This window comes from Carettochelys insculpta, chromosome 4 (genome assembly GCF_033958435.1).
Source record: "Carettochelys insculpta isolate YL-2023 chromosome 4, ASM3395843v1, whole genome shotgun sequence".
In the NCBI taxonomy this organism is placed as follows: domain Eukaryota; kingdom Metazoa; phylum Chordata; order Testudines; family Carettochelyidae; genus Carettochelys; species Carettochelys insculpta.
In genome coordinates this window covers 8574905-8597604 of record NC_134140.1, presented here as the reverse complement: position 1 = coordinate 8597604, position 22700 = coordinate 8574905, and the positions used below count along the sequence as shown (strand labels likewise).

The 22700-nt window shown below is 49.3% G+C and overlaps 1 long non-coding RNA gene across 1 annotated transcript in view; it reads left to right on the top strand.

The window, feature by feature from the left end:
* LOC142011933 (uncharacterized) overlaps positions 1–14676 on the top strand; it is a 55711-nt gene extending 41035 nt beyond the window's left edge. The window contains exon 4 of the long non-coding RNA XR_012645218.1: positions 14408–14676. This is a non-coding gene — a long non-coding RNA (uncharacterized LOC142011933). The remainder of the gene's footprint in view (positions 1–14407) is intronic.
* The last annotated feature ends 8024 nt before the right edge of the window (positions 14677–22700 follow it).

The following is a 22700-nucleotide window of genomic DNA, read 5'->3' as shown; positions in this document are numbered from 1 at the left end:
GATGTGCCCAGCTCCTCTGAAGAACAGCACACCGGAGGAAAAGTTCTAACTTCCTGTACCATCAGCTGGAGAATTTTTAAGGTCATCCATGTAGCACCTTCTAATAATCAGTGACATTGCAACTAGAAGATGCTCATTTATTACAATCATTTTTTGTAGCATGCCCCGCAATGTGCGACGTATTACAGCACAAATCAAGGGACAAGGTCTCTGCCATGTGCTTACAAGTGCTTTTGGATAGAAAACAATGAAAGGGAGATGAAGATAGACAAGTTCTTTGAACAACTTGCCTCCCCTGTAGAATCCTCCAGTATCCAGAGCACCTCTATCATTGAGGTCATTCTGCAGCCTTCACTTGTGACTTGTGCATGCATGCAGGCCCACAGACTGTTCTGCCTTCAGGGCTGGAATTGCTGTCGGACGGCCTGCAGTATAGTGCAGGTCTTGCTGACATACAGCAGCATGGTCAAAATGTATGTCTGATAGACCCCACACCCTTGTGTTCCATGTCGGTTTCCCATTATCTCATACACTCTTAGCCCGTTGGCCGAATGTGGTGGCTGCCTTCCTGATGCAAAAGCTCAGATCCTCATCGAGAGACAAGTCCTGTGGCACCTGATAGACTAACAGATATTTAGTCTATAAGGTGCCACAGGACTTCTTGTTGTTCTCAAAGCTACAGACTAACATGGCTACCTCTCTGATACTCATCTAGAGACCGATTATGTGATGTAATTGGTCCTAAACAGGAAAATTTGTGTGCAACTTCTAGTGTGGAGCTAGCTATTAAAATATCTGACAAAGTCAACATGCTGCCAAAATTGTGTTCTTTAGACCAATGAGTAACCCAAATTAGTCACAAGCACGTGCAAAGCTACCACAAAGTTTCTGGAGCTCCTCTTCACTGTACATGACAAGCACTGGGTCCTTGGTGGAAAGAAGCTCCCTTATGGGCACACATTTAACTTTGCTGTCCCTCTTTTCAGGCTTCATTATAGCTAGGTCTGTGCCAAATTGTTTGACAGCCTGGCCTTCGGGGATTGTGTTTTGCCCGGGCTTCAGAAACAGGGGTTTCACATGAAGTTCTGCATAACATTTCACCCATCATTGCATCTGATTCTTTCCATATGGGGATATCTTCATGTAGAGATTTGCATGGGTCTGTGACGGGGTCCTCCAACCCCCACTAGGCTGGTGGCTTCTCCTGGTCATTCTGGGGTATAGCTCATGAAGGAATACTTTCCTCCTCCACTTTCTCTCTGGGTCTACAGATCCTTTAGCTCCAAGAGCTGATCTGGCTTCTATATGACTCAGCCCTCCAGCCTGGTCCCCAAACAGTTTTCTTCTGCAAGAATGGAAGTTTTTTTTTCCCCACAAACAGCCTTTCTAGTCGCTGTTTCATAGTGCCACTCTCTCAGTGGCTGGCAGGGGAAGTGGGCTTGCCCTTCCTTCAGGGTTCTGGCTCATGGACCCCCTAGCTAGCAGTCAAGGTCTGTTCCATGGTAGACCTTTCTGCCTTGCCCTGAGCCCTGTCCTACATTCCTAGCTTCTCCCGCTCTGGGTTTGCCAGTTCAAACACCTGGCTCCCAAGGAGTGACTGCAGACTTTCTCAGCAGCCCCTTTCAGCTGGCAATTTTCTGCTTTTGGACACAGCCATTCCTCCTCTGCTGCTTTCTCTCAGTCAGTCAGGGGATTGATTAGCTACTTAATTCCTCTCAGCTGGGGCTGGTTGGGTTAATTAGCCCCATCCTTCCTCTTCACTAAACCCTTTCAGTTCAAGGGTAGAGCGAACATCACATCCCAGGGCAGTCTTCTTGTCTGGAGGATTGCCTGCTTCCTTGTTTGCATCGTACATATTTTGTAACTCTCCATTCTCAAGAGCACATTTGTGTCTCCTTGTGCAGATCAAGCTATATGATGGAGCACATTTCCTTGCTGTTCATGGTAACACACGTAAGCCGCTCTAGACTTAGCACATTGTCTCAGGAGAAGAGTTCGTGTTGAGCAGTGTTCTCTGTAATCTGAGTGCTTGGGCGTCCATCTGGGAGAGATTCAGGGGCTGCCCAGCAGATGAGCAGAGTGCTCACAGCCAGACGTGGTGGGCAGCGTGTGTTTTTATTGGCGGTGCACATCCACACATGCCTTGGTGCACATAAAATTTATCCTGCCCCGGATGGAAAAAATTAGAGGGAACACTGGCGTTGAGGCAAAGGTGCTGCGTGTTTTGCTTCGGTAACTGGAAGCTTTTCTTCTGGGTATGCTGCAATTTGCAAACCAGACTTTAACCTGTATAATCTCTTTACCCAAAACGAAAGGTGCAGTGATATGCTATGTGTTGCGAGTCTGTTCCATGGTGCTTACGCCTCGCTGGAACACCCAGCATCTGAGGCTTGCTTTCAGAGCACAGCCCAAAGTCTTGGAGAACGAGACACCCGGAGAGCAACACAGCTGCAGGAGAGGCCAGAGAGCGAAGCTAACAGCAGTGCCTGCCAACTGCCTTATATTTTCTCTGCAATAGGTTTGGTTCAGGGTTTTCTCCCCGCAACTTTTGTTCAACTAAGAACTAACTGCAAGACTGCAGTACCAGGCACAGCTTATTTTTTTGTGGCTAGTTTTCATTCCCGTAGGTACGTGGAATACCCTCAACCACTCAAAGAGTCACCAAATACCTGACCCATTGCAAAATGTATTTGGTTACATAGTACAGTGGCAGGTCTTCCATGCCTGCCCTGAAGGTTTAGTGACAGATTATCATTTCTGGCCTGTCAGAGGCATGCTACGGCCCTGTTAGCAAATGGTGAGTTCCACAATGAGCCATTCCATGAAACTCCAATTTTGTAATAATTCCATAACGTCCCCCAGAATTCTTAAGCTGTGCATGGACCAGTTCTCCAGTGTTCCAGCCCTGTTCTTCTCTCTCCTTCATTCCAGGGGCTCTGCTTGTCCTAAGTGTTCTCCACCCTGTCCCATCACACCTATTCTCATGTGAGGGTCGCCCTGTCTCCACTCAATCCCTCCATCTCCCACTCCATGCTTGTTCCCTTTCTTTCTGAAAGATACATCATTCAGGGTGTGAATGTGCTACACTCCATATGGAGGATGGAAAAAATTACAGGAAACACCAGCTGCCATCAATGGTTTCCTCAGTCTATGGACAATTACAGAGCCAGCTGAAGTGGCTGAATCTGCTCATCAAATACCTGGGGTTCCATGAGTCCTCTGCTTCCCACTTCTGGTTTTCAAATTGTCATCAAAATCAAATATCAGAGAGGTGGCCGTGTTAGTCCGTAGCTTCGAGAACAACAAGAAGTCTTGTGGCACCTTATAGACTAACAGATATTTTAGATCATAAGCTTTCACGGGCAAAAGCCCACGAAAGCTTATGATCCAAAATATCTGTTAGTCTATAAGGTGCATCAAAATCAAGTGGTTTCTTTCTGCCCACACATACCCTGAAATGATGTGATCAAGCAGACGTGGCATTCAAACGTTACTGTGTTGCATACAGTTGAAGAAAAAAATGCCGTCTAGTTGCATGCTTCACTTTGCTCGACCAAAGAAAAAGAAATTAAAAGTTTAAGACCTGGAGACAACTGGTTGCCTGGTGGGGTAACTCTATGGGTACAAGTGTCAGAGGCAAAGAAGGGTCCTGTGGCACCTTATAGACTAACAGAAAAGTTTAGAGCATGAGCTTTCGTGAGTTAACTCACTTCTTCAGATGCTGGTCAGTATCTGAATGCCTAAATATGAATGGATCAATCTGCACAACGTCTGCCTGGGAGGCAGGGAAGCGCTATTACTCTCATTTTACAGACCAAAGCACAAAGAAATTAAATGGGTTGCCCAAGGTCACACGCAGAGCCTATGACAGAGTAGGGGAATTTACCTCAGCTCTCTTGTGTTCCTGCCGCCCGTCCCATTCCCAGTGACCTAATGATAAAACCCTTCTCCATGACTAAGAAACAACAGGATGTTTTGATCAGTTTCTGATTTTTCATTATTTTTTCCAAATGCAACGAATGTACCAAAATACCAAACTCATCATAATACTCAAAGTAAATAAAGAAGGTTAGGCTATAGGCAGCGGAGGGCAAGTGAGACATCTCCAGGATCTGCGCTAATCACAGGCCTCTAAAAAGTCAACCCCAAATAGATTTGGATTTTGTGGCCATTTCTGCAGAATGCCAGTTGTTTGTTAGATGCGGGGTCAGCCATGCCTCTGATCCAGGCTGCCACGTATAGCAGAGATTAACATCTCCATTTTTGCAAGATTAATTTTTAGGAACCAAAGTTACACATTGGAATGAAGCCATCTTGTTACCAGGTAACCTCAAGGCATCAGGAATATAGCTAAGAATGAAATTTAATTGGTCTGTTTGTCCACCTCATACTAAAAATTCTGGATATAGGGGCACTCTCAAAATGTATGAGCTAAAGTAACCCTCTTGGTGCTCCATTTCCAATGGCAGTCAGTATTTATAAGGTCCGTTATAAACGGGAACCAGCTGGTTTATGTGATGACTGGCATGTCTGGAAAAAAAGAGGACTGAATGCTAATTAAAGTAAAATTAAAGCAATGGGAGATGCTTCGGCAGAGAAACAGAAGAAATCAAAAACATTGGGATTCATTAGCTTTCAAACCGGAGGGGCATTTTTAGGGGTGGTTTTAAAAAAACCCAACTCGAGAAGATTTTTGCAACCTCTGACTGAATACATTACTTAAAACTCACTTCATTACAGTCCTGAAAATCCTTCAAAATTAAAGGACAGTTTTGAAAGCCTGCAGTCACCCTGAAGGATTAAGAGCACTTGCAATGGATTTTAAACACTGATTCTCTGATCCATTTCCAGCTGAAACAGAGAGAAACTAATTAGCCTACTACAGAGGAAATGTAATAGGCTTTTACTCTGGGTGTGGTGGTGGGTGATTTGTGAGCTAGGGAAAAGCCCAGCTTGTTACAAGTGGTGGCGAATGAAGGCACAGCCACAACCCCAGAACAAGGAAAGAGGGAGGAAGGCCATTGATGCAAAGGAAAAATGGGGAAGGGTCAAGTGTTAAAGGTGAAGATGAAGTATATAGACCTGGGCTGATAATGTTGCGGTCAGAGGCTGGGTAGACATCCCCTAAGAGAGGACAGGGCCAATGCACCTGTGCCTGGCCAGCTGACCCTAATCAGGCTAAAAGAAAATGCTACTGGGCCTAAGAGGAGAGGAAGTATCGGTGAAATAAGCTTGATAATCAGTTAGGAAAGGAGCACAGAGAGCAGATATGAGGCTTTTACTGTTGGCACCCTGGGAACTGAGAGGCAGACCAGGAGCAGGAAGTCCCCTGGGAGGGGAACCTGCTCAGGAGAACAGCCCAGGGTGATTGGGCTTAATGAACTGAGCATAAAGACTCTCCCAGAGGCAGGAAGGACAGAAAGGAAACGGGGAAGTCATAGCCCAGGGTGGCTGAGGAGCTGTTCTGTCATGTTTACGTATGTCTGGATTAAATAAATTGCCCAGAAAAGACATGCTGGGTGTGGAAGTGGGCAGGGCAGTGCAGAACTCTGGGTGTGGCACTAAAAGGATGTTTTGCTCTGAGGTCCCCATCTCAGAAGGCTCCTTAACTAACCTGCAACCCCCCACGGGCAGTTTGACACTCGCTCCATTGAGGGCAGGTCATGTACCATGTGACATATTTCTGGGGGTGCCCCCTGGGACCTGAAGCTGTGGGGCAAGTGCAGGCTGAGCTCACCATCCAACATGTGCCAGCCAGACCTCCCCTCGGCATTTCTTATACTCTTGGTTTCAGATTTTGCCTTGGGCCCCTAAGAACCTGTGGGTGACCGTGGCAGTGGGTCATTTGTAAGCAGGAAAGCCAGGCAGCCTGTTACATGGTTCACTTGCAGAACTCTAAAGCCTGGGACCCCCTTCCCCAGCCAGGGGGTGTGTAGAACACTGACCCCCTCAGTACGGCACTTTGTCACTCCCCAGTGGTAGCTGTGAAACAGCCACTGCTTGAGGGAAGTGCACAAGCTTGCTGGAGCCTTGCACAGAAGAGTCTATTCATGCAGCAGTAGATATAGACTCATCCTGTATTTAGATCCGGTGGTCCCAGGTTCAATCGCTGCTGCCAATGACCCCCGCCACCCCCAGATGTGTGGCACTACAAAAGCTCCTTGGTGTCTTGTATGCAACAGCAGATTTCTGACCCTGGAGTAAATACAAGGGGATATTCCCACAGGATTTGTAATAGAGCCCTCTGTCATTTCAGGCCCAAAATACATTGTTTTAATCCACGTTTCCAGAGCTACTGCACCCCTCATGGGGAAACCAGCTGTAATTTGATGACTGGGAAATCAGAGGGATGCTTTGGACTGATTACAAAGAGAATTGGATCAGACCTCATCTTTGTTTGATTTTTACTACTGATACTATTTCCTCTTTAAAATGCAAATGTTGCTGGTTTATCCTGTGACCCGAGATGCAAACCGTGGCTTCTCTGCCATGTACAAAGATCTCACCCCTGCCTAGAAGTACCTCACTCTTAGGATTTAACTGTTTTGCTGCTGCACAAGGCAGACAGAATCCAGACTGCTTTCCAGAATGCTGTGGTCTTTGCTGTGTAGAAGAGCTGTCAAAACTTGCTTGGCTCAGTCCTGTAATCAGGCCTGACCCAGACATCTAGGGTGGGAGCAGGGACTTAAGCAAGAAAGTGCCATTTCACATATGGTATGTCAATATTTTAACTTAGCTAGGTCTGACATGAGCCCACCTGGAACCCTGGGGTAATTAAATGTAGGGCTAGCCTGGACAGAGCCCCATAACGCTGCAGCTTTGCTGTGCCAAGCTCTGTGCTAGCTAGATTAAAGCGAGCTGTGACATGTCTACACGGGCTACAATCCATATCCGACGTCATTTTTCTGAGCACCGCCGCACTTTACCAGTGCAGTAATAGCTGCCGTCGGCAGTGCCTGTTACAGGATGGGGCACTTGCCTTCAGAACCTGTTCCACATCACGTGACTTGGGCTGGCTATGGAAGTTCAGTCTCCTCACCGCGCCTGTATGTCACTCTCTGGTTACATAAACTAGGCCCGTGATCAGTCTAATAGACTTGACAGGATCTTGCAAAGCACTTTGGCCACTCGCTGCTACCAGGCTCCCAAAGGAGTTGGAGAGGGGCCCTGCTCCCAGGAAGGGGGAAGGGTTTGGAGTTAGACTTGGCATGGCAGCTTGTCACGTCCCAGCCTCTCAGAGGACAGCTGTCACAAGGTGCAGTCCCAGCCACAGCGCCTCCTGCTGCTCAGTGAGTGAACTGGCTCGTTTGCCTCAACAAGGCACCTCCCTCTGTGCGCCACCGCTCCCCATTCTCCTTTGTGCTCTGCTCAGGACCTGCGTCACTCCCGTGATCGCTGGGTCCTCGTCGGGACACTGCCCTCCAGCAGTGCCCACTGCAGTCTTGGGAGTCTCAGCTGTCCTGGTCCAATGCACTCACCAATGTGGCCAGCTTTATCCTCTCTCTAGCCCCCTCCCTCGGGGCAAGCCACAGCCTGTATTGGCCACAGCTGGTGTGGCCAGATGTAGTGCAAAGGGGAAAGAGAGGGACTCAGGTCCACCCATTACTCTGAGTCCTGGCCGAGGACTGGCTGGGAGCAGCCTTGTCTTGCCCTCTTCTTTTCTCCCCTTTGCTGCCTCACTCCCTGGGCTACTTCCCCTGGGGTGCCTTGCAACTTCTGGGCCACTCTATCAGGGCCAGCAGCCTTGCAGGCATCAGGCTGGAGCCTCTCTCTAGCTCCCCTTAGCCTACCCTGCACTGCTCTCGTGGAGTGCTTGCTCTTACTGGCCGTGTCTACACGTGCACGCTACTTCGAAGTAGCGGCGCCAACTTCGAAATAGCGCCCGTCACAGCTACACGTGTTGGGCGCTATTTCGAAGTTGAAATCGACATTAGGTGGCAAGACGTCGAAGTCGCTAACCCCATGAGGAGATGGGAATAGCGCCCTACTTCGAAGTTGAATGTCGGAGTAGGGCACGCGTAGATGATCCGCGTCCCGCAACATCGAAATAGCGGGGTCCGCCATGGCGGCCATCAGCTGAGGGGTTGACAGACGCTGTCTCTCCAGCCCCTGCGGGGCTCTATGGTCACCATGTGCAGCAGCCCTTAGCCCAGGGCTTCTGGCTGCTGCTGCTGCTGCAGCTGGGGATCCATGCTGCATGCACAGGGTCTGCAACCAGTTGTCGGCTCTGTGGATCTTGTGTTGTTTAGTGCAACTGTGTCTGGGAGGGGCCCTTTAAGGGAGCGGCTTGCCGTTGAGTCCGCCCTGTGACCCTGTCTGCAGCTGTTCCTGGCACCCTTATTTCGATGTGTGCTACTTTGGCGTGTAGACGTTCCCTCGCAGCGCCTATTTCGATGCGGTGCTGCCCAACGTCGACATTGAACATCGACGTTGCCAGCCCTGGAGGACGTGTAGACGTTATTCATCGCAATAGACTATTTCGATGTAGCGTGCACGTGTAGACGTAGCCATTGGGAGCTGGTCCTGCACCTTCCCTGGTCAGTATCTAACTATTGCACCTTAGTGGCCTGGGACCTCAGGGCCAGCAGTCTGGCAGGCTTTGGACTAAAGCTTTCCCCTAGGTCCCCTCTGCCTGCCCACCTCTGCTCTACATAAGACACTGACACACACCAGTAGCTGATTCTTCACCTTCCCTAACCAGGAACTAACTGATCCAGCTCTGCCAGAGCAGTTCTTTATATGCAGGGCTGCCCCAGCAAGCTGCCTTCTGATTGGCTCTCCCTGGGATCCTTTCACTCATTGGCTGGGGGTCCTGTGCAGGCTTCATCCAACCTTCCTTACCTCCTTCCTTGCAGGGGTGGGACACTTGCCCCACCACACTTGCATTCTGGAACTGGCCTAAAAGTTGCCAGAAGACTCAAGCTTCTCCTTTTCCCCAGTCTCTGGACTTTGTCATCCTTTAGCTCAGGCCAGTGTGCGTCACCTGAATTAAAGAGCAAATGGACATCTAACGTAGTGAAAGCCCATGAAAATGAGATGGGACCTGAGATTAATATAGGGGAAGAACAAATTAAATTACTTGGACAAGATAGATATCTTCAAGTCACTACAGGCTGATGAAGTGCATCCTAGAATACTCAAGAAGATGTCTGAGGAGGTATCTGAGCCATTAGCTATTATCTTCAAAAAGTCAGGGAAGACGGGAAAGATTCCATGGGACTGGAAGAGGAAAACACAGGAAAAACCAGAGGAATAAGGATAACCCCCGGGACTTCCTCGGGAACTGTCAGGGTGGTTAAGCACTGGAATAAATCGCTGTCACAGAAGTACCTGCTAGACACTCTACAGCAAATCTGACCCCCCTGGAAGGACAAGCTCAGCCCTGCGCTGCAAACAGGCCTCAGCCCAGCCAGCAGTAAACAGTGAAATGCAGCTGCAGGTCCCACTCCAGGCAGAGAGATGTATTTCAGATGTGAGAGCTCTGCTAGAAAACAGAGAGCTGCAGGGGTGCTTGTCTCCCAACTGCTTGACCTCTCCAACCTGCCTACTCCCTGGATGACTGTACCACCACCCCTGGCATTTGGGGTGGCCATTTCCTGGGCTGCGCTACTGACTCAGTCAGTAACCATGGGCAAGTCACTTCATCTCTCTGTGACCTACTTTCTGATCAGAAGAATGGAGGTAATGAATTGTCTCTGCCTTTGGGCAGCACCCTGAGACCCTTGGATGGAAAAATGTGATATAAGTGCTAAATGTTGGCAGGAAAGTGCCTGCAAGGAGAACCGTCCTCTGGGGGAGGGGTTAGGCAAGAGGGACCCAAACTTGCCCAGAAAAGCTTCAGATTCCATATGAGGAAAGGGCAGAAGTCCAGACTGACTCTTATTTTAGCCCGACAGCCATTGTGAGTCACAGTGCCACTAGTCAAGAGCACAGGAATTGTGCTTAGCAGATGTACAGCGCAGGCTGAACCACTGTAAATTCTCTAACCTCCGGCTCAAACAATCAATCACACATCACTGGTTAGGCCACTTAGCCAACCCTACTATACCGCCATCACTCCCCACCACTGGCCCTGGCCAGGCCAAGCGGCTCCTGGGAGAACAGACGGGCTCTCCTGCCTCTGCCAGTTTCTGTGCCGTGGAGAAGCAGACCCTTTGTGTCCCCTGAGGACTCAGTACAGCTCCACAAAGCAGGCATTGTGCGTGAGCTGTTTCCACAGTCAGAAGCTCTGCCCTTGGCTGCCAGGATGAAGCTATTGTGCTTCCCCCATTTCATTTCAAGCCAAACAGGAAGAAAGCCCAGGAAGCTGGTTATGGACGCCAGTGTGTAAATCTCAATTGCCTCCCTCTATGTAAATGCTTTATCGGCCACTCCAGCCAGCTGATAATTCCAGAAGTGACTCTGGCTAGAAGGCTGCGCTGGACAAAAGGAGGCTGGCACAACACATGGCTTGGCAAGGTGATTCTCAGCAGGCAGGAAGCACATTGCCTGTGCCAGGAGATCGTTCAGGGCACGTTCAGCTGGGCAAGAAAGGAATCAGCAGAGAGGTGGGAAGGTCAACCCCATTATTTTCTGTCTTGCGCAACCCTAGGCCAGGGACATCCAGAGAAGGGACAGGAATTGACACTCTCGTCAGTATTCACTAGAGTTCTCAGACTGAGCTCAGCCCCCAGCTCCCACCCCCATCGTGCCAGGCAGTGTGTGTAGTGCAATGTCTAAACAGAAGACCTTAGAGTTTACACAAACAAGGGAGAACAGGTGTATCGGTCCTGAGGTACCAAGGCTCAGCACTTACGGGACTTCCTAAGGTCACACAGGACATTGGTGGCAGAGCTGGTGAATGAACAAAGACAGCCTTGAACTCCTGCCTCCTAGGCTGGGGAGGGGGTGGCTGTTTTGCCTTTTAATATCTGTTTCTGAAGCCCTTTCAGATCCCAGTGTAGGGGTGCTGAGCAGCACCAGCCTTGAGCATACAGCACCAGCAGTGACAGCAAACTCGCCTCCCTCCCCTCGCTACCCCAGATGCTTACTGGGCCTCCTGGAATGGGTGCCAGCCACATCATTTCATGTCAGCTCAGCCTTGGGTCTCTCCACTGAGACAGCCAATGATAGTGCGGGTTACTGGGGGGTTCTTTTGTCCCCCTCAGTAACGATGTCACCACACATTTCAGAACTGGCCTTTTAAACCCAGGGTTGTGAGTTCAGTCCCTGAGGGGGCCCCTTTCAAGAGTCTCGGGCTGGTTAAATTAAAAAAAAACTCTGTCAGGGATGATGATAGGGTTCCGCAGTAAGTGTAAGGAACTGGACTCAGAGACTTCTTAAGGTTCCTTCCACCTCTCTAAGACATATGTATATGCACCTATGCCAGGGGTGAGCAAACGTCTTATGTCGGGCACCACTTTTCATGCCTCCCCCAATATGCTAATGTCAGCCAAACTGGTGGAGATTTCACTCATGTTCAGATGGAAAAATACCTTTTGGCACACGTAAGAAAATATGTCTGTAGAATTCTTTAATCCGTGTGACGCACGTCCACGAGAACAGGAACACCCTGCAGCATTTTTATGGGATGGATGAGCCCAAGACCTCAACAGCTGATTGCGCTGCACCCCTCTTAGGAAGTTTCAGGCCACCCCTGCACACCCCAACCTACCCAGAATGTGTCCAAGGACTCCAGGTCACCACAGGGGGCTGAAAGACTTGTAGGGCCCCTGGCAAAGCTGGGAGTGCACCTGGCTCTTCACTTCCAGAAGGGGCAGGGCCTGAGGCAGGGGGAGCAGAGCTGGGAGCAGCTGCCCCAAGCACACTGTGCTGCCCCCCGCACTCTTCCCAGGCAGTCCAAAGAGCCACTGGGAGTACACCACAGAGGACTCCTGTAACTGCCCACAAGGGAACTCAAATCTGGGACTTCGGGAGCTTGGTGCAGGTGCCTCTACAGCACGAGCGAAAGGCCAGCTGGCTCTCAGCGTAGGCTGTAGAGGACACATTCTATCTCTGTGAAGTGGTCCAGGTACCACTACATGGGACAGTTAACCACACATAGGTGCATGGATTACACTCTGGTGGTGACTTAAAGGGACAGGGGCTCCAGCTGCCACTGCTCCTGCAGAAGCAGGCAGCGCCAGTCTGTTTTGAATCGCTGGACTTCAGGGCAGTTTCCCCTATGGCCGTCTGTCGGCAGGCCTGGGTAACCATCATCCTGGAGCTGGCTGTGAACAGCTGCCTAAGAGCTGGTGGACCTAGAGGGGACCGCTGCCATGGTTTCTCCAGCAAGTATGTCATGATCATGAGGGTTCGCCAGCAGCCTGGGAGTAAAAGGGTTAACCTCCTTAGCCAGGTGGGGTTGGCCTATAGGCATGTAGGTAAGAATTGAATATTTTGGCTCCTCCGTTTTTCTGTCCTCTGTTCCTTCTTCTTCTTTCCAGCCATGAGGGAGAGAGACACAGAATATCTCCCTCCAAGAACAGGCCCTCCAATCTTCTGCAAGTAGGGTAAAGTTTAGATAAGTCCATTAGGCTTTATTGTTTTATGGTTTGGGAAGTGGGATCTGATGTCTGGGCACTTTTTAAAAATGTTCTTTTACTCTCCTTGTATCTAAGTTCTAGGCCCATGGTAGAGACTCCCCATGTGTTTTACTTTGTGACTCTTCCATCTAGTCATGAGGCTTGCAACATGAGTATTGTTGTAATAAAAGTTCTCTCTTTTTCTTTTTATTAACCTGGCATTGGTTAATGTTTGTGTCCTGGTTTTTACTTTTGGGGCTGAGATTTCCCAAGTCGTCTCTCCCTGGTTTCCTTACTATTACTTGGCGGTGGCAGCGAATTTTATCCCCATAATCTAAGGTTTTTAGGATTTTTGGGGGGGAAGTTTATACCAAAACCTGGTAGATAAGGTTTTGGAGGTACTTTTGCTGGCCCCCCACTTCTGCATTTGTCTTGCTAGAGTGGGGAAGGAGCCGTGACAAAGGATGTTTGGAAGATTGGGTTGAGAGTGCTTTACCCTGCAAAAGAAAATCAAGGCATCCCATCTGGAGTGCTGGATGGTGCCTGTGACTCAGGCCAATGGGTGGGAGCCGGGCAGGCAGTGGTAGTCGGGTGTCTGGCAGAGGAGCTTGGACCAGCTGCTTGTGTTACTGCACGACGGCTTATCACTTTATTTTTAGCCCTTTCAGGCTGCACAGTGAGGCTGGATTGAGCTTTGTTTGGATCCCTGTGATGTGTTTTTAGCTTCATCTAAGTGACTAAGTCTATAAACAGACCTCAGGGTTGGCTAAACTGTGTATCGACATACCCCGGCTGTCACGTGTGACTGGGAGGGGGCCCTGGTGTTATGATATCCCAGCAAGGGTAGGCTTAGGGGCACAGCAACGGCTAGGAACTTGGAGAACTCTCCTCCCAGGAAGTAGCTGGTGAGAGAACAGCACAGATGGGGAAGGAATAACACTGGTATCTTGCACTCAAGGTACCATTCCTCCAGGGTATATCTGGACTGCTTGCTTTTTGACTCCGGTTTTCGGGCACCATTTAGGGTTGCCGGGTGCCTGGTTTTCAACTGGAAATTCCAACTCTCAATGGCACCAAAACCAAAAGCCCAGTTACAGCAGGATGGAGGCAGGTGCCAGGTCATTAACCCATGCCAGCTTCTGCTCAGCTAGGGCCACCGCAGGCAGGTTCACCAGGACAATCCAACAAGCGACGGGGGGAGTGAAAAAGAAGCTAGCGACAGGGGCAGGGCCTTGAGGGTAAGAAGTGGAGCAGGGGCAGGGCCTGGTTTGATGCCTCACAGGACCTGTTACCAGTCATTAGAAAGCTGGCAACCTTCCATTACACATTCTTGGTTCTGTCTCCATGTGGCTGACCTGTGAGGAGCACAGCTGAAGACTGGCTGTGTTGCTCAGGAAGCAACCCTGCCACCACTGCAGCTGCAAGCCTCATACATGGATTCTACCCTCTTTGCACCCTCCAGGGCTGTGGCTGTTAAAATCCAGCCTTGTGCTTTGGCTCCCAGTCTGCCCTTCCAGCTTCCTACTCACCTGCTCTGTCGGGCAGACCCTGAACAGACTAGAAAGCAGTTAGCATTTAGAATGCAGAAGAGTCGGAAATTTCACCTCTGAGAAGCCTAAGGAGGTCTGTGGATGTGGCCATTCAGAAAAACCCTCCCCACCAGTCTCTTTTCCCCATCAGGAGACTGATAAACGAGAGTCCACAGGCAACAGCTGCTGGGAGGAGGGTCACACGGAGTTCAGTGACAGAAGGAAGGCCAGAGTACCTGGACAGAGCCTGTGTGCCACACACATCTCTGGTGGGAAACAAGAGAGCTGCACCACTCAGGGGGCTAGGTGGACCGGGTGATGTTTCAGGGCAACTGGGAGGACAGTGGGCGCTGCCAGTATTCTATCTTCCCACAGGGGGCGATGCCAGCTGCTTCAGAGGGAGTGAACAGAACAGATAATCATCCGGTGATCCACCCGCTGTCCACCAGTCCCAAGTTCTGCCAATCAGAGGCCAGGGACCGTCCCCTCCAAGGATGGGGTTTCATCCCTGCCTGCGTCAGCCAGCCAGCCAGCAATGGAGCTATGCTCCACGAGCTTGTCCAGTTCTTTCTGGAACTCCATCATCATTTGGGTCTTCACAACCACCCAGCAGTGAGTTCCACAGGTCCCCTCTGCATTGTGTGGAGAACTGCTTCCACTCACAGGCTGCACAACAGATAATCAGCTATGACACAGGCCACAGAGCCCTCCATTAAAGATACGGAAAACAAGGTTTTTGTAATGCACTCTCCTTTTCCCCTCCATGACCTAAGGCCTCTCAGATGACAAGGGCCTCCGAGCTTCTATGCAACATGTCATTACTGTGTTTTTCTTCCTATGGAAACGGTAATCCACATACCTCCTCCGTGTAATGTTCTGTCCCAGCTAGTGGCACTGAGAGGCAAGTAGGCCAGGTATACAGGAGGGGAGAAAATTGATCTAAGATGCACAACTCCAGCAACGTGAATTGCATAGCTGGAGTCAACATACCTTACATCAATTTCCTGCACTGTTCCCATAGGGAGAGGTCAACAGGAGAAAATCCCTTACTCCTTGCGACTGACTGAGACTGTGAAGAATAGCAGAGTCGACGGGGACACCCTCAGTGTTTAGTTTAGTGGGTCCTTACTAGACCTGCTAAATCAAACGCTGGAAGATCGATCTCGGGAGCATTGACTCTCCAATAAGTGTAGACAAGCCTTTAGAGCGAGATCAGTGAGTCTGTGGAGAGACGTGGGTTTTTTGCTTGTGTTGCAGAGGCTCATGCGCTTAGCTCCAGAGGTCCCTGATTTGATCCAAGCTATTGTGAAATATTTTACAGCTGAGATGACCAGCCATGGAAGGGGAATGCCTGAGTTAGAAAACTGAAGTTCTACTCATTTCTGAACATGGTGCAGTCCTACCTTAAAAGCTGCTCTTATATTTCAGTCTGTAATGTGTTATGGAAGTCAGAGCCAGGACCTACTGCAAAAGGTTATACAATGGAAGCTGTAGCTATTCGGGCATTTCTGCAGGATGAATGACAAGTGAAAAGTCATGACCCTGGTATTCGGTATAACGGACAGTTCACATAGGAGAGGAAAATCCCACAGAGAATGAGTAGACGATATAGTAGATTAGTTCAGAGCTGGTCTACAGAAGAGAAGCCACTCCACACTGGACAGGGAAAGATGGAAGGAAATAAGTGAGAGAGGCATCGGACACCAACGGGTGCTGAGCCCATGGTTGTTGATGATGATGATGATGATGATAACCGGGACAGGAGCAACCAGAAGTCATTCCTGGCTGATGGCTGAATATTTTCCCCCACATGAAAAGATCTTTTCTCAGTCCAGTGTCCTAGCAAGGACTTTGGATGGGTAATGACAGGCTTACAATACTCAATCCCTATAACTGCACGATATGAACAGGAACGCATTTCAAAATCGGAATGTGTTTCAGAATTCATGGATGACAAGTCCCCCAACCCTGTGACCTCCATTAATCCTTGCTCTTGCTGCTGATAGGAGAGAGGTAGTTGAAGGGCTGAGATATGAAACCTTAGTTTCCCTTCTGGCACACCCTCAGTTCAGGCAGCTAGAAGATGAAGGCTGCTCTTAAGGTAACTACAAAGTGAAGATACAGTTATGGTGCCAGGTCAGGAAAAAGGGAAAAGCCTCATCCCAATGAACAGGTACTTCTGTCTCACTTTTCATCTTTGGGTGTCTACAGGCTTTGCAAATGAGATCTCCCAACAGTCTTATGAAGTAGTTATTTAGCCAAGGGACCACTGCAGAAAGTCTTCTATTTGCTTGACGATACTCAGCCAGACCAGCCTCTCTCCCGTCCTTGCTCCTTTCTGTTTGAATATCTGGGCAAGTGAGTTCTCTGGTGGGACTGTTAGTAGAAATCCCAGATTTTAAGAGAATATTTGTAGAACCCCAAAGAAGCCAGGCAATCAGAGCACCAGCAACAGCATGAGGCCTCTTTGTGCAATCAAAATTGACCAACATAGGTAAGCCACCATTTGAATATCAAAGAGTCCCAGGAAACTCCTGACTAAAAATTGTCTCAGCAATCATTTGTTCAGGAAGTAGAGTGGAGAAAGTTTGTAAGCGGGTCACACAAGACACAACCAGGGAAAGTCAGGCAAAAGCTGCCCAAAAAGTATTCAGTGTGCCTATTCGCTTAATGATTACCTGGTCTGTTCATTCCCTCCGAAGCACCTGGCTTTGGCCACTGTCAGAAGACAGGATTCTGGGCTAGATGGACCTTCGGTCTGTCCTTGCTTGGACATTCTTATGTTCGTATTGACCCTGTTCTTGGAGAGACTGTTGTGAACTGCAGCTTAACAGAGCCACAGAGAGGTTAAGTGATGTGCCCAAGGGCAGAAGACAAGGGGAAATTATGACATTTTTGTAGTACGGTAATGTCTAGAGGCTCCAGCTGAGATCAAGTCTCCACCCTGTTATGCAAGACACTGTAAAAATACACAGGGAGAGCCTGTCCCAAAGAGATCACATTCTCACCAGACAAGACAGAAGGTCAGACAGGAGACAGATTAAGTGACTTGTCCAAGAACTCACAGCAAGTTAGTGGCTGAGCCAAACATAGAACTCAGGAGTTTTTGGTCCCAGTCCTTCAGACACCACCACCTGAAGTCCACTAACTGCAGGTAGCACCTCCCCCACACAGCTCTGGGGGTTAGCTCTGAAGAGATGCTTACATCTTCAGCTGGTCACTGCACCCACCATCTTACACACCCTGCACCCCACTTCCCACTCCCAGGAGCACCTTCCTTGTTGTGGCTTGGTCCTCTGGCCAGGTCACTAAGGTCTTTCCCTTCTGGGAACTTCATGTCCTTCCAGACCACCCCAAATGGCATCTCCAATAGCTGGCAGGGAAACCCAGATCTGCCCACTTCACTGCTCCAGCACAGGGACCCTATAACAAGCAGCCAGGGTCTGTACGGTTGCCACCCTTGATGCTTGTTCCTATCTATCTGGTTTCCTGCTCATTCGAAGCTGGCCACTCAAGCTCACTCCTCCCAGGAAGTGCCTAGAATTCTTCCTTGTAGCCCTTTGCTACTCACAGCTCCTGTGGTTTAAAAAGGCCCCTGCTCTTCCTGCCCAGGCCCGCTCATGTCCACCTCCTTGTCGTCTTCTTCAAGTGAAGCCTAGGGAATCAATTGGCTGGCCTAGCCAATATCCCTTCTCCTGACCTGGGTGTGGCAGGCACCCATCACACTCCCTTATGAATGCAGCTTACTAGGCTGTCCCCTTTAAAAGAACACCACAAAGATTTGGTTTGGATGAAATCTCTTAAGTCAAGTGGTACCTTATGAAGTTTCTTAACTTACACCCTGCCTCTTGTTTCCTAGTACCCAGCCACATTTCAACACACGCTCCCACGCCTGCCTCTGAACTGGTAGCTCAGAGGTACTGCTCACATCAAAAGCTATTGAGCTTGTAAAGAGGGAGTCATAAAGCAGTGACTGTAGGAACATCAGTTGCCAGATCAGATCAGGAGGCCATCTGACATGCTGTACTGTTCCACAGTGGCTAATGCCAGAGTCCAGAAGGTAAGGTGAACCCCATCATGGGGAATCAGCAGCCCACAGGGGGAATTTCTTCCTATCCCCAGGGTGTCAGTGGTTTATTCAATATCAGATTCCTTGCTACTGAAGCCTAGTTCAACCCTTGTGGACGCACAAACTCCACCTTGACCGTACCCAGCAGGGTGATGGAACCAACGTCCCCGTTCCCAGCCTTTGGCCGGAACTGTTCTAGTGGCTTATGTCTAAAAAAAGAACTTGAATCGTGCGAACTTCCCCAAGGAAGCATGGTTTCTGCTGGAGAGGATAGAAGATGTGTTCCTAAGGAGCTGTTATAAAATTGCCATTGGGAAGTTCCTTCGGGGCTTCCTGTGCAGGAAGGAAGATGCTTTGATTTATTCTAGGTGTCAAACTTGGCACGACAGGCCAGCCAGATGTTTAGGTTGGCTCCGTTTCCTAGCTGACTGCACTCCCCGCTCAGACTGCTTCTTCTCATGTCATTTGGAGTTGCTCTTCATAGATCCAGGGGTATACAGGGAAGGGAGGGCAAGCAGGGGCACCCCACCCCAAATTTCCCATCAGCAGGGCTGGGGCACAGAAGACAAGTTCCTCAAGGCTTGTGTTCATTAGTTTCTGTTGCCCCCTAATAGCTGGCCCAGAGAGGAACACAGACTTGCCACAGTTTCCACCCGAGGGAGTTTTCCTCCAGCTCTGGGGACCTGTAGTTTTGGAGCTTGGTGACCAGGGTTCAGCTTTTAGCTCTCATTCCGTCTATTTGTGGGTCATTTGTACAAACTCTTCATCTGCTGTCTGCAGGACACTACTTTGTCCCATTTGGCCACCATCATAAGCAGGAAATTGGGCCAGAAATTGAGGAGGTGGTCAAGGACAGATACAGCACTGAGAAAGAGGCAGCAAAGGACCTCCCCCCTCATCTTCCTGAATTACCATCTATAGGGGCATCAGAGACACCAGGACTCAGACTCCTAAGGCTGTGAGGACAAAGTGCTTCTTCATCTCAGCATTGTCACCAAGGAATCCAGGAGCAGCGATAGGACCAAACTGACCCACGATCACTTGTCTTGAGCAGTGCTGGGTACATAGCTTGAGAGGAGGGTGCACTCACAGCCTTTGCCCTTTCCTTTGGGTGCATCTCCTCTCCCGTATCCGCACGAGCTCTCTCACATCCAGACAGAGCCAACACCAGATTGTTACCATCCTCTCTCCCCGTTCCTTCAGGCACCAGGATAGCAAAGAACCCACAACATCCAGGCTGAGCAAACAGGTAAGTGTCACCCCTACAGATGCTGAACTACTTGGGTGTGCAGAGTTCTCTGTAAGCTGAGAGCTTGGGCAGCCACCCAGGAGAGATTCAAATGTTGCCCAGCTGATGAGCAGAGCGCCCACGGCCAGCTGCCTGTGTTTCTATCGGTGGCCCACATCCACACATGCCTCAATGCACATAAAATTTATTCTGCCCTGGATGGAAAATATTAGCGGGAACCCTGGTGTGCAGCATAGCTTTATGTGGACATTGAACAGGATGGAGCACAATGGAAACATTCTGAACCCAGCACGCAAGAGCCCCAGGCACATCTCAGACAGGAAGGAATCCACTGAACCATCTTTCTGGCCACTCAAGTTGTAGCAAGTCAGCTGGTTCAAATATGGCCAACAGACCTAATAAAGCTTGCACAGGCTTTGTGTCCGTCACTAGGAGGAGATGGAACTATCTGTGAATGGCTGTTCCCGTTCTAAAAACTAAACTAACGAGGCATATGGAACCCCATCCAATCAAGAAGTATCCAGTATAGCTGCAACCCTACCTGCTGAACAGCCTTCCCCAAAAGCAGGAAGGAAGGAATTAGGCAGTAATTAGCAAGGCTGAAAAGGTCAAGCTGATTCCTAGAGCAGGGGTCTTGTCACTGCCTAAGGATCTCTGCCTTCTGCAATCGATCGTGGTCAGTCAGGACCAAACAATAAGATCCCACAGGGCTCTAACTCACAGGCTGTCTCTTACAAATCTGAGACCTTAGGCTGAAACTCAACCAGAGGAGGTTCACTGAGCACTTTCTCCCCCGTCTTTGCTTCCAAGGTGCCCTGACCAAAACTGATCTTTTAGCAATACAAACAGGAAATTCTTCACAGCAAGAATAACCCCCTTCCATAATTTTCCTTCTGTAACCGCCAAAGCAGGAGAACATCAAAATTTGCAGCCAGCATCACTCACACTCGCAGTGAGGTTTCCACCATCAGTCTGGTTTCATCCCTATCGAACTATGAAGTCACAGGCCAGCTGTATGCCAGGGTGACGTGAGGCATAGGCACCTGCCATCATAGAACTGGAAGGGACCTTGAGAGGTCATCAAGTCCAGTCCCCTCCCCTCACAGCAGAACCTATCACCATCCCTGATGGGTTTTTAATTTTTTTTAAAATCTAACCTGCCCCAGAACCTTCAAAGACCCCCACAAATGTGATTTTACAAGGCCAATACTCTAACCACTGAGCTATTCCCTCCCTGCCACATTGTGAGTAACAAATGGTCATTATAATCCACCAAACTGACCTAGTGGTTCAACGTGAATGTGGTAGAATCCCTTGAATTTACATAAGAGTGGCCCTATTGGGTCCATCCAGCCCAGTACCCTCTCTTCTGATAGCAGCCAATGCCAGATCCTTCAGAGGGAATGAACAAAACAGGCACTCACTAAGTGATCCAGCCGCTGTCAGCCACTCCCAGCTTCTGGCAACCAAAGGCTAAGGCCACCTAGAGGATGGAGTAGCATCCCTATCTATGCTAGCTAACAGACACAGACGGGTCTATCCTCCATGAACTTCTCTAATTCTCCTTGAACCTCGTGTTTACATCTTACGGGCAGCATTCTCTCTAAATACATACGGGCTCTTCCTATATGTAGATTTTTTCAAACAATCGCTCTCCAAGTCTTCTCGTGTGAAGGTACGCCACAGCTCCCAGCTACGTTCCTGCATGAATGACACCTTAGCAACAGCTGGTCAGGCAAGCTTGTTGCCAAAAAAAACACTGGTGTCATGTTAAGACGCAATTAAAAGCTATCCTGGGGCAACAGGATGATTGGAAAGGTAGAAACACAGCTGAATAAATTTCCTTCCCCCAGAACTGCAGTCTCGTATGTCTGTAAGCTTTCCTTTGTTAACTGAACAAGAGCTCAGAACCTTAGAAACTAATACATTCCAAGTTGTGGTGGCTTCAGAGTACACAGAAATGCTCTATTCATTAGAGCCAATTAAAAGAGAGCTCTGTTTTCTAATAGATTCGCTGCAGTTGCTTAAATAAGGAGCCCAGAATGAGAGGCTCGGAAACAATGCAGAACTGGGGAGCCTGGAGGCAGAGGGGCAGGCTGTAGGGCGGCGTCAGATGGGGTCATGTCTTGCTGGAACACAATTCTCCAGAACCTGGATCCGAACACAAGATTACAAAGTGCTTATGTTCCGCTACACCAAACAGCTATGAACTCCACCAGCAGAGTACCTGTCTTATGTCTTACTAGCGCCTTGATTATAAGAGCATTGGAAGGCATAACTACTATTATTGTTACTGCTATCAGTTACTCTCATACCTGTCAGTGCCAGCTCCAGGGTTGAAGCACCTTCAGGGAAAAATTGGTGGATGCTCATCTCTCACTGGCAGTGAAATTCCCCTCCTTCAGCTGCCTTCCCCCCATCCGCTGCAGCCCCACTGGCCAAATTCTCCTTCCCCTCCCAGTGCCTCCCGCCCACCCAAAACAGCTGTTTCACAGTGGTTGGAATGCTCCAAGAGGGAGGGACCCTTACAGGGTTCTTACACTTCCTTTGGCAGCAGCTGTCATGGGTGGAGAAGGGTAGAAAGTTCTATACTAGCTGAACCACTGGTCCAAAGGAGTGTAATCATTCCCTATGTACATGGAATAGATGAGAGCTCAATTTTGTCCCATGTACCAAAAAATGAGGCAACAGCAGGTGGGTTAAGGGAGTCAAAGGAAATGATAAATTCATTCTTTTCATTACAATATTTGTTGACTACACTGATAGAAAACTCTGACAGCTACAGTGCATGTCACTTTCCTAGCATTATCCCAAACCACGCAAAACTCACCAGGGTGGGCTTTCATTACAAACCCTGAGCACAGGCCAGATTGTCAGAAATGCTTGTGGAAGCTGGGCCATCTGTGATCTGAACCTGAGGTCAGAGAGTGAATTGAGCCCAGAGCCAGTTCATTTTTGGATGGCTTCCAGCCAGAAGTCTCCACTCTTTTGGCCACAAACCAGGCACTTTACTCAAAGCCAGACTTTGTGGAGGGGAGGTAACTCTAGTCTGTGGGTCCCATGGAACCAGTCCCGCTTATAGATCACGCAGGCTGGCTACAATGTGCATGACTAAGGCGGCAAAGGGCGGGAAATGACTGAACACACAGGAGAGAAGAATGAAGGAGTGAAGCAACAGAGGACGGGGCGATATGAACGGTGGAAATGCCTTTCTAGCTCTTGTGCGCTGCACACCAGTCATACCGTGTGCAGACCCTGAGAACATCCTACTTGGAAACCTAGGGGCTTTGCTCCTCGGTGGAGTGGTACTGCTGCCTTCCACCGGAGCAGGCGAGTGGTGTCAATACCCC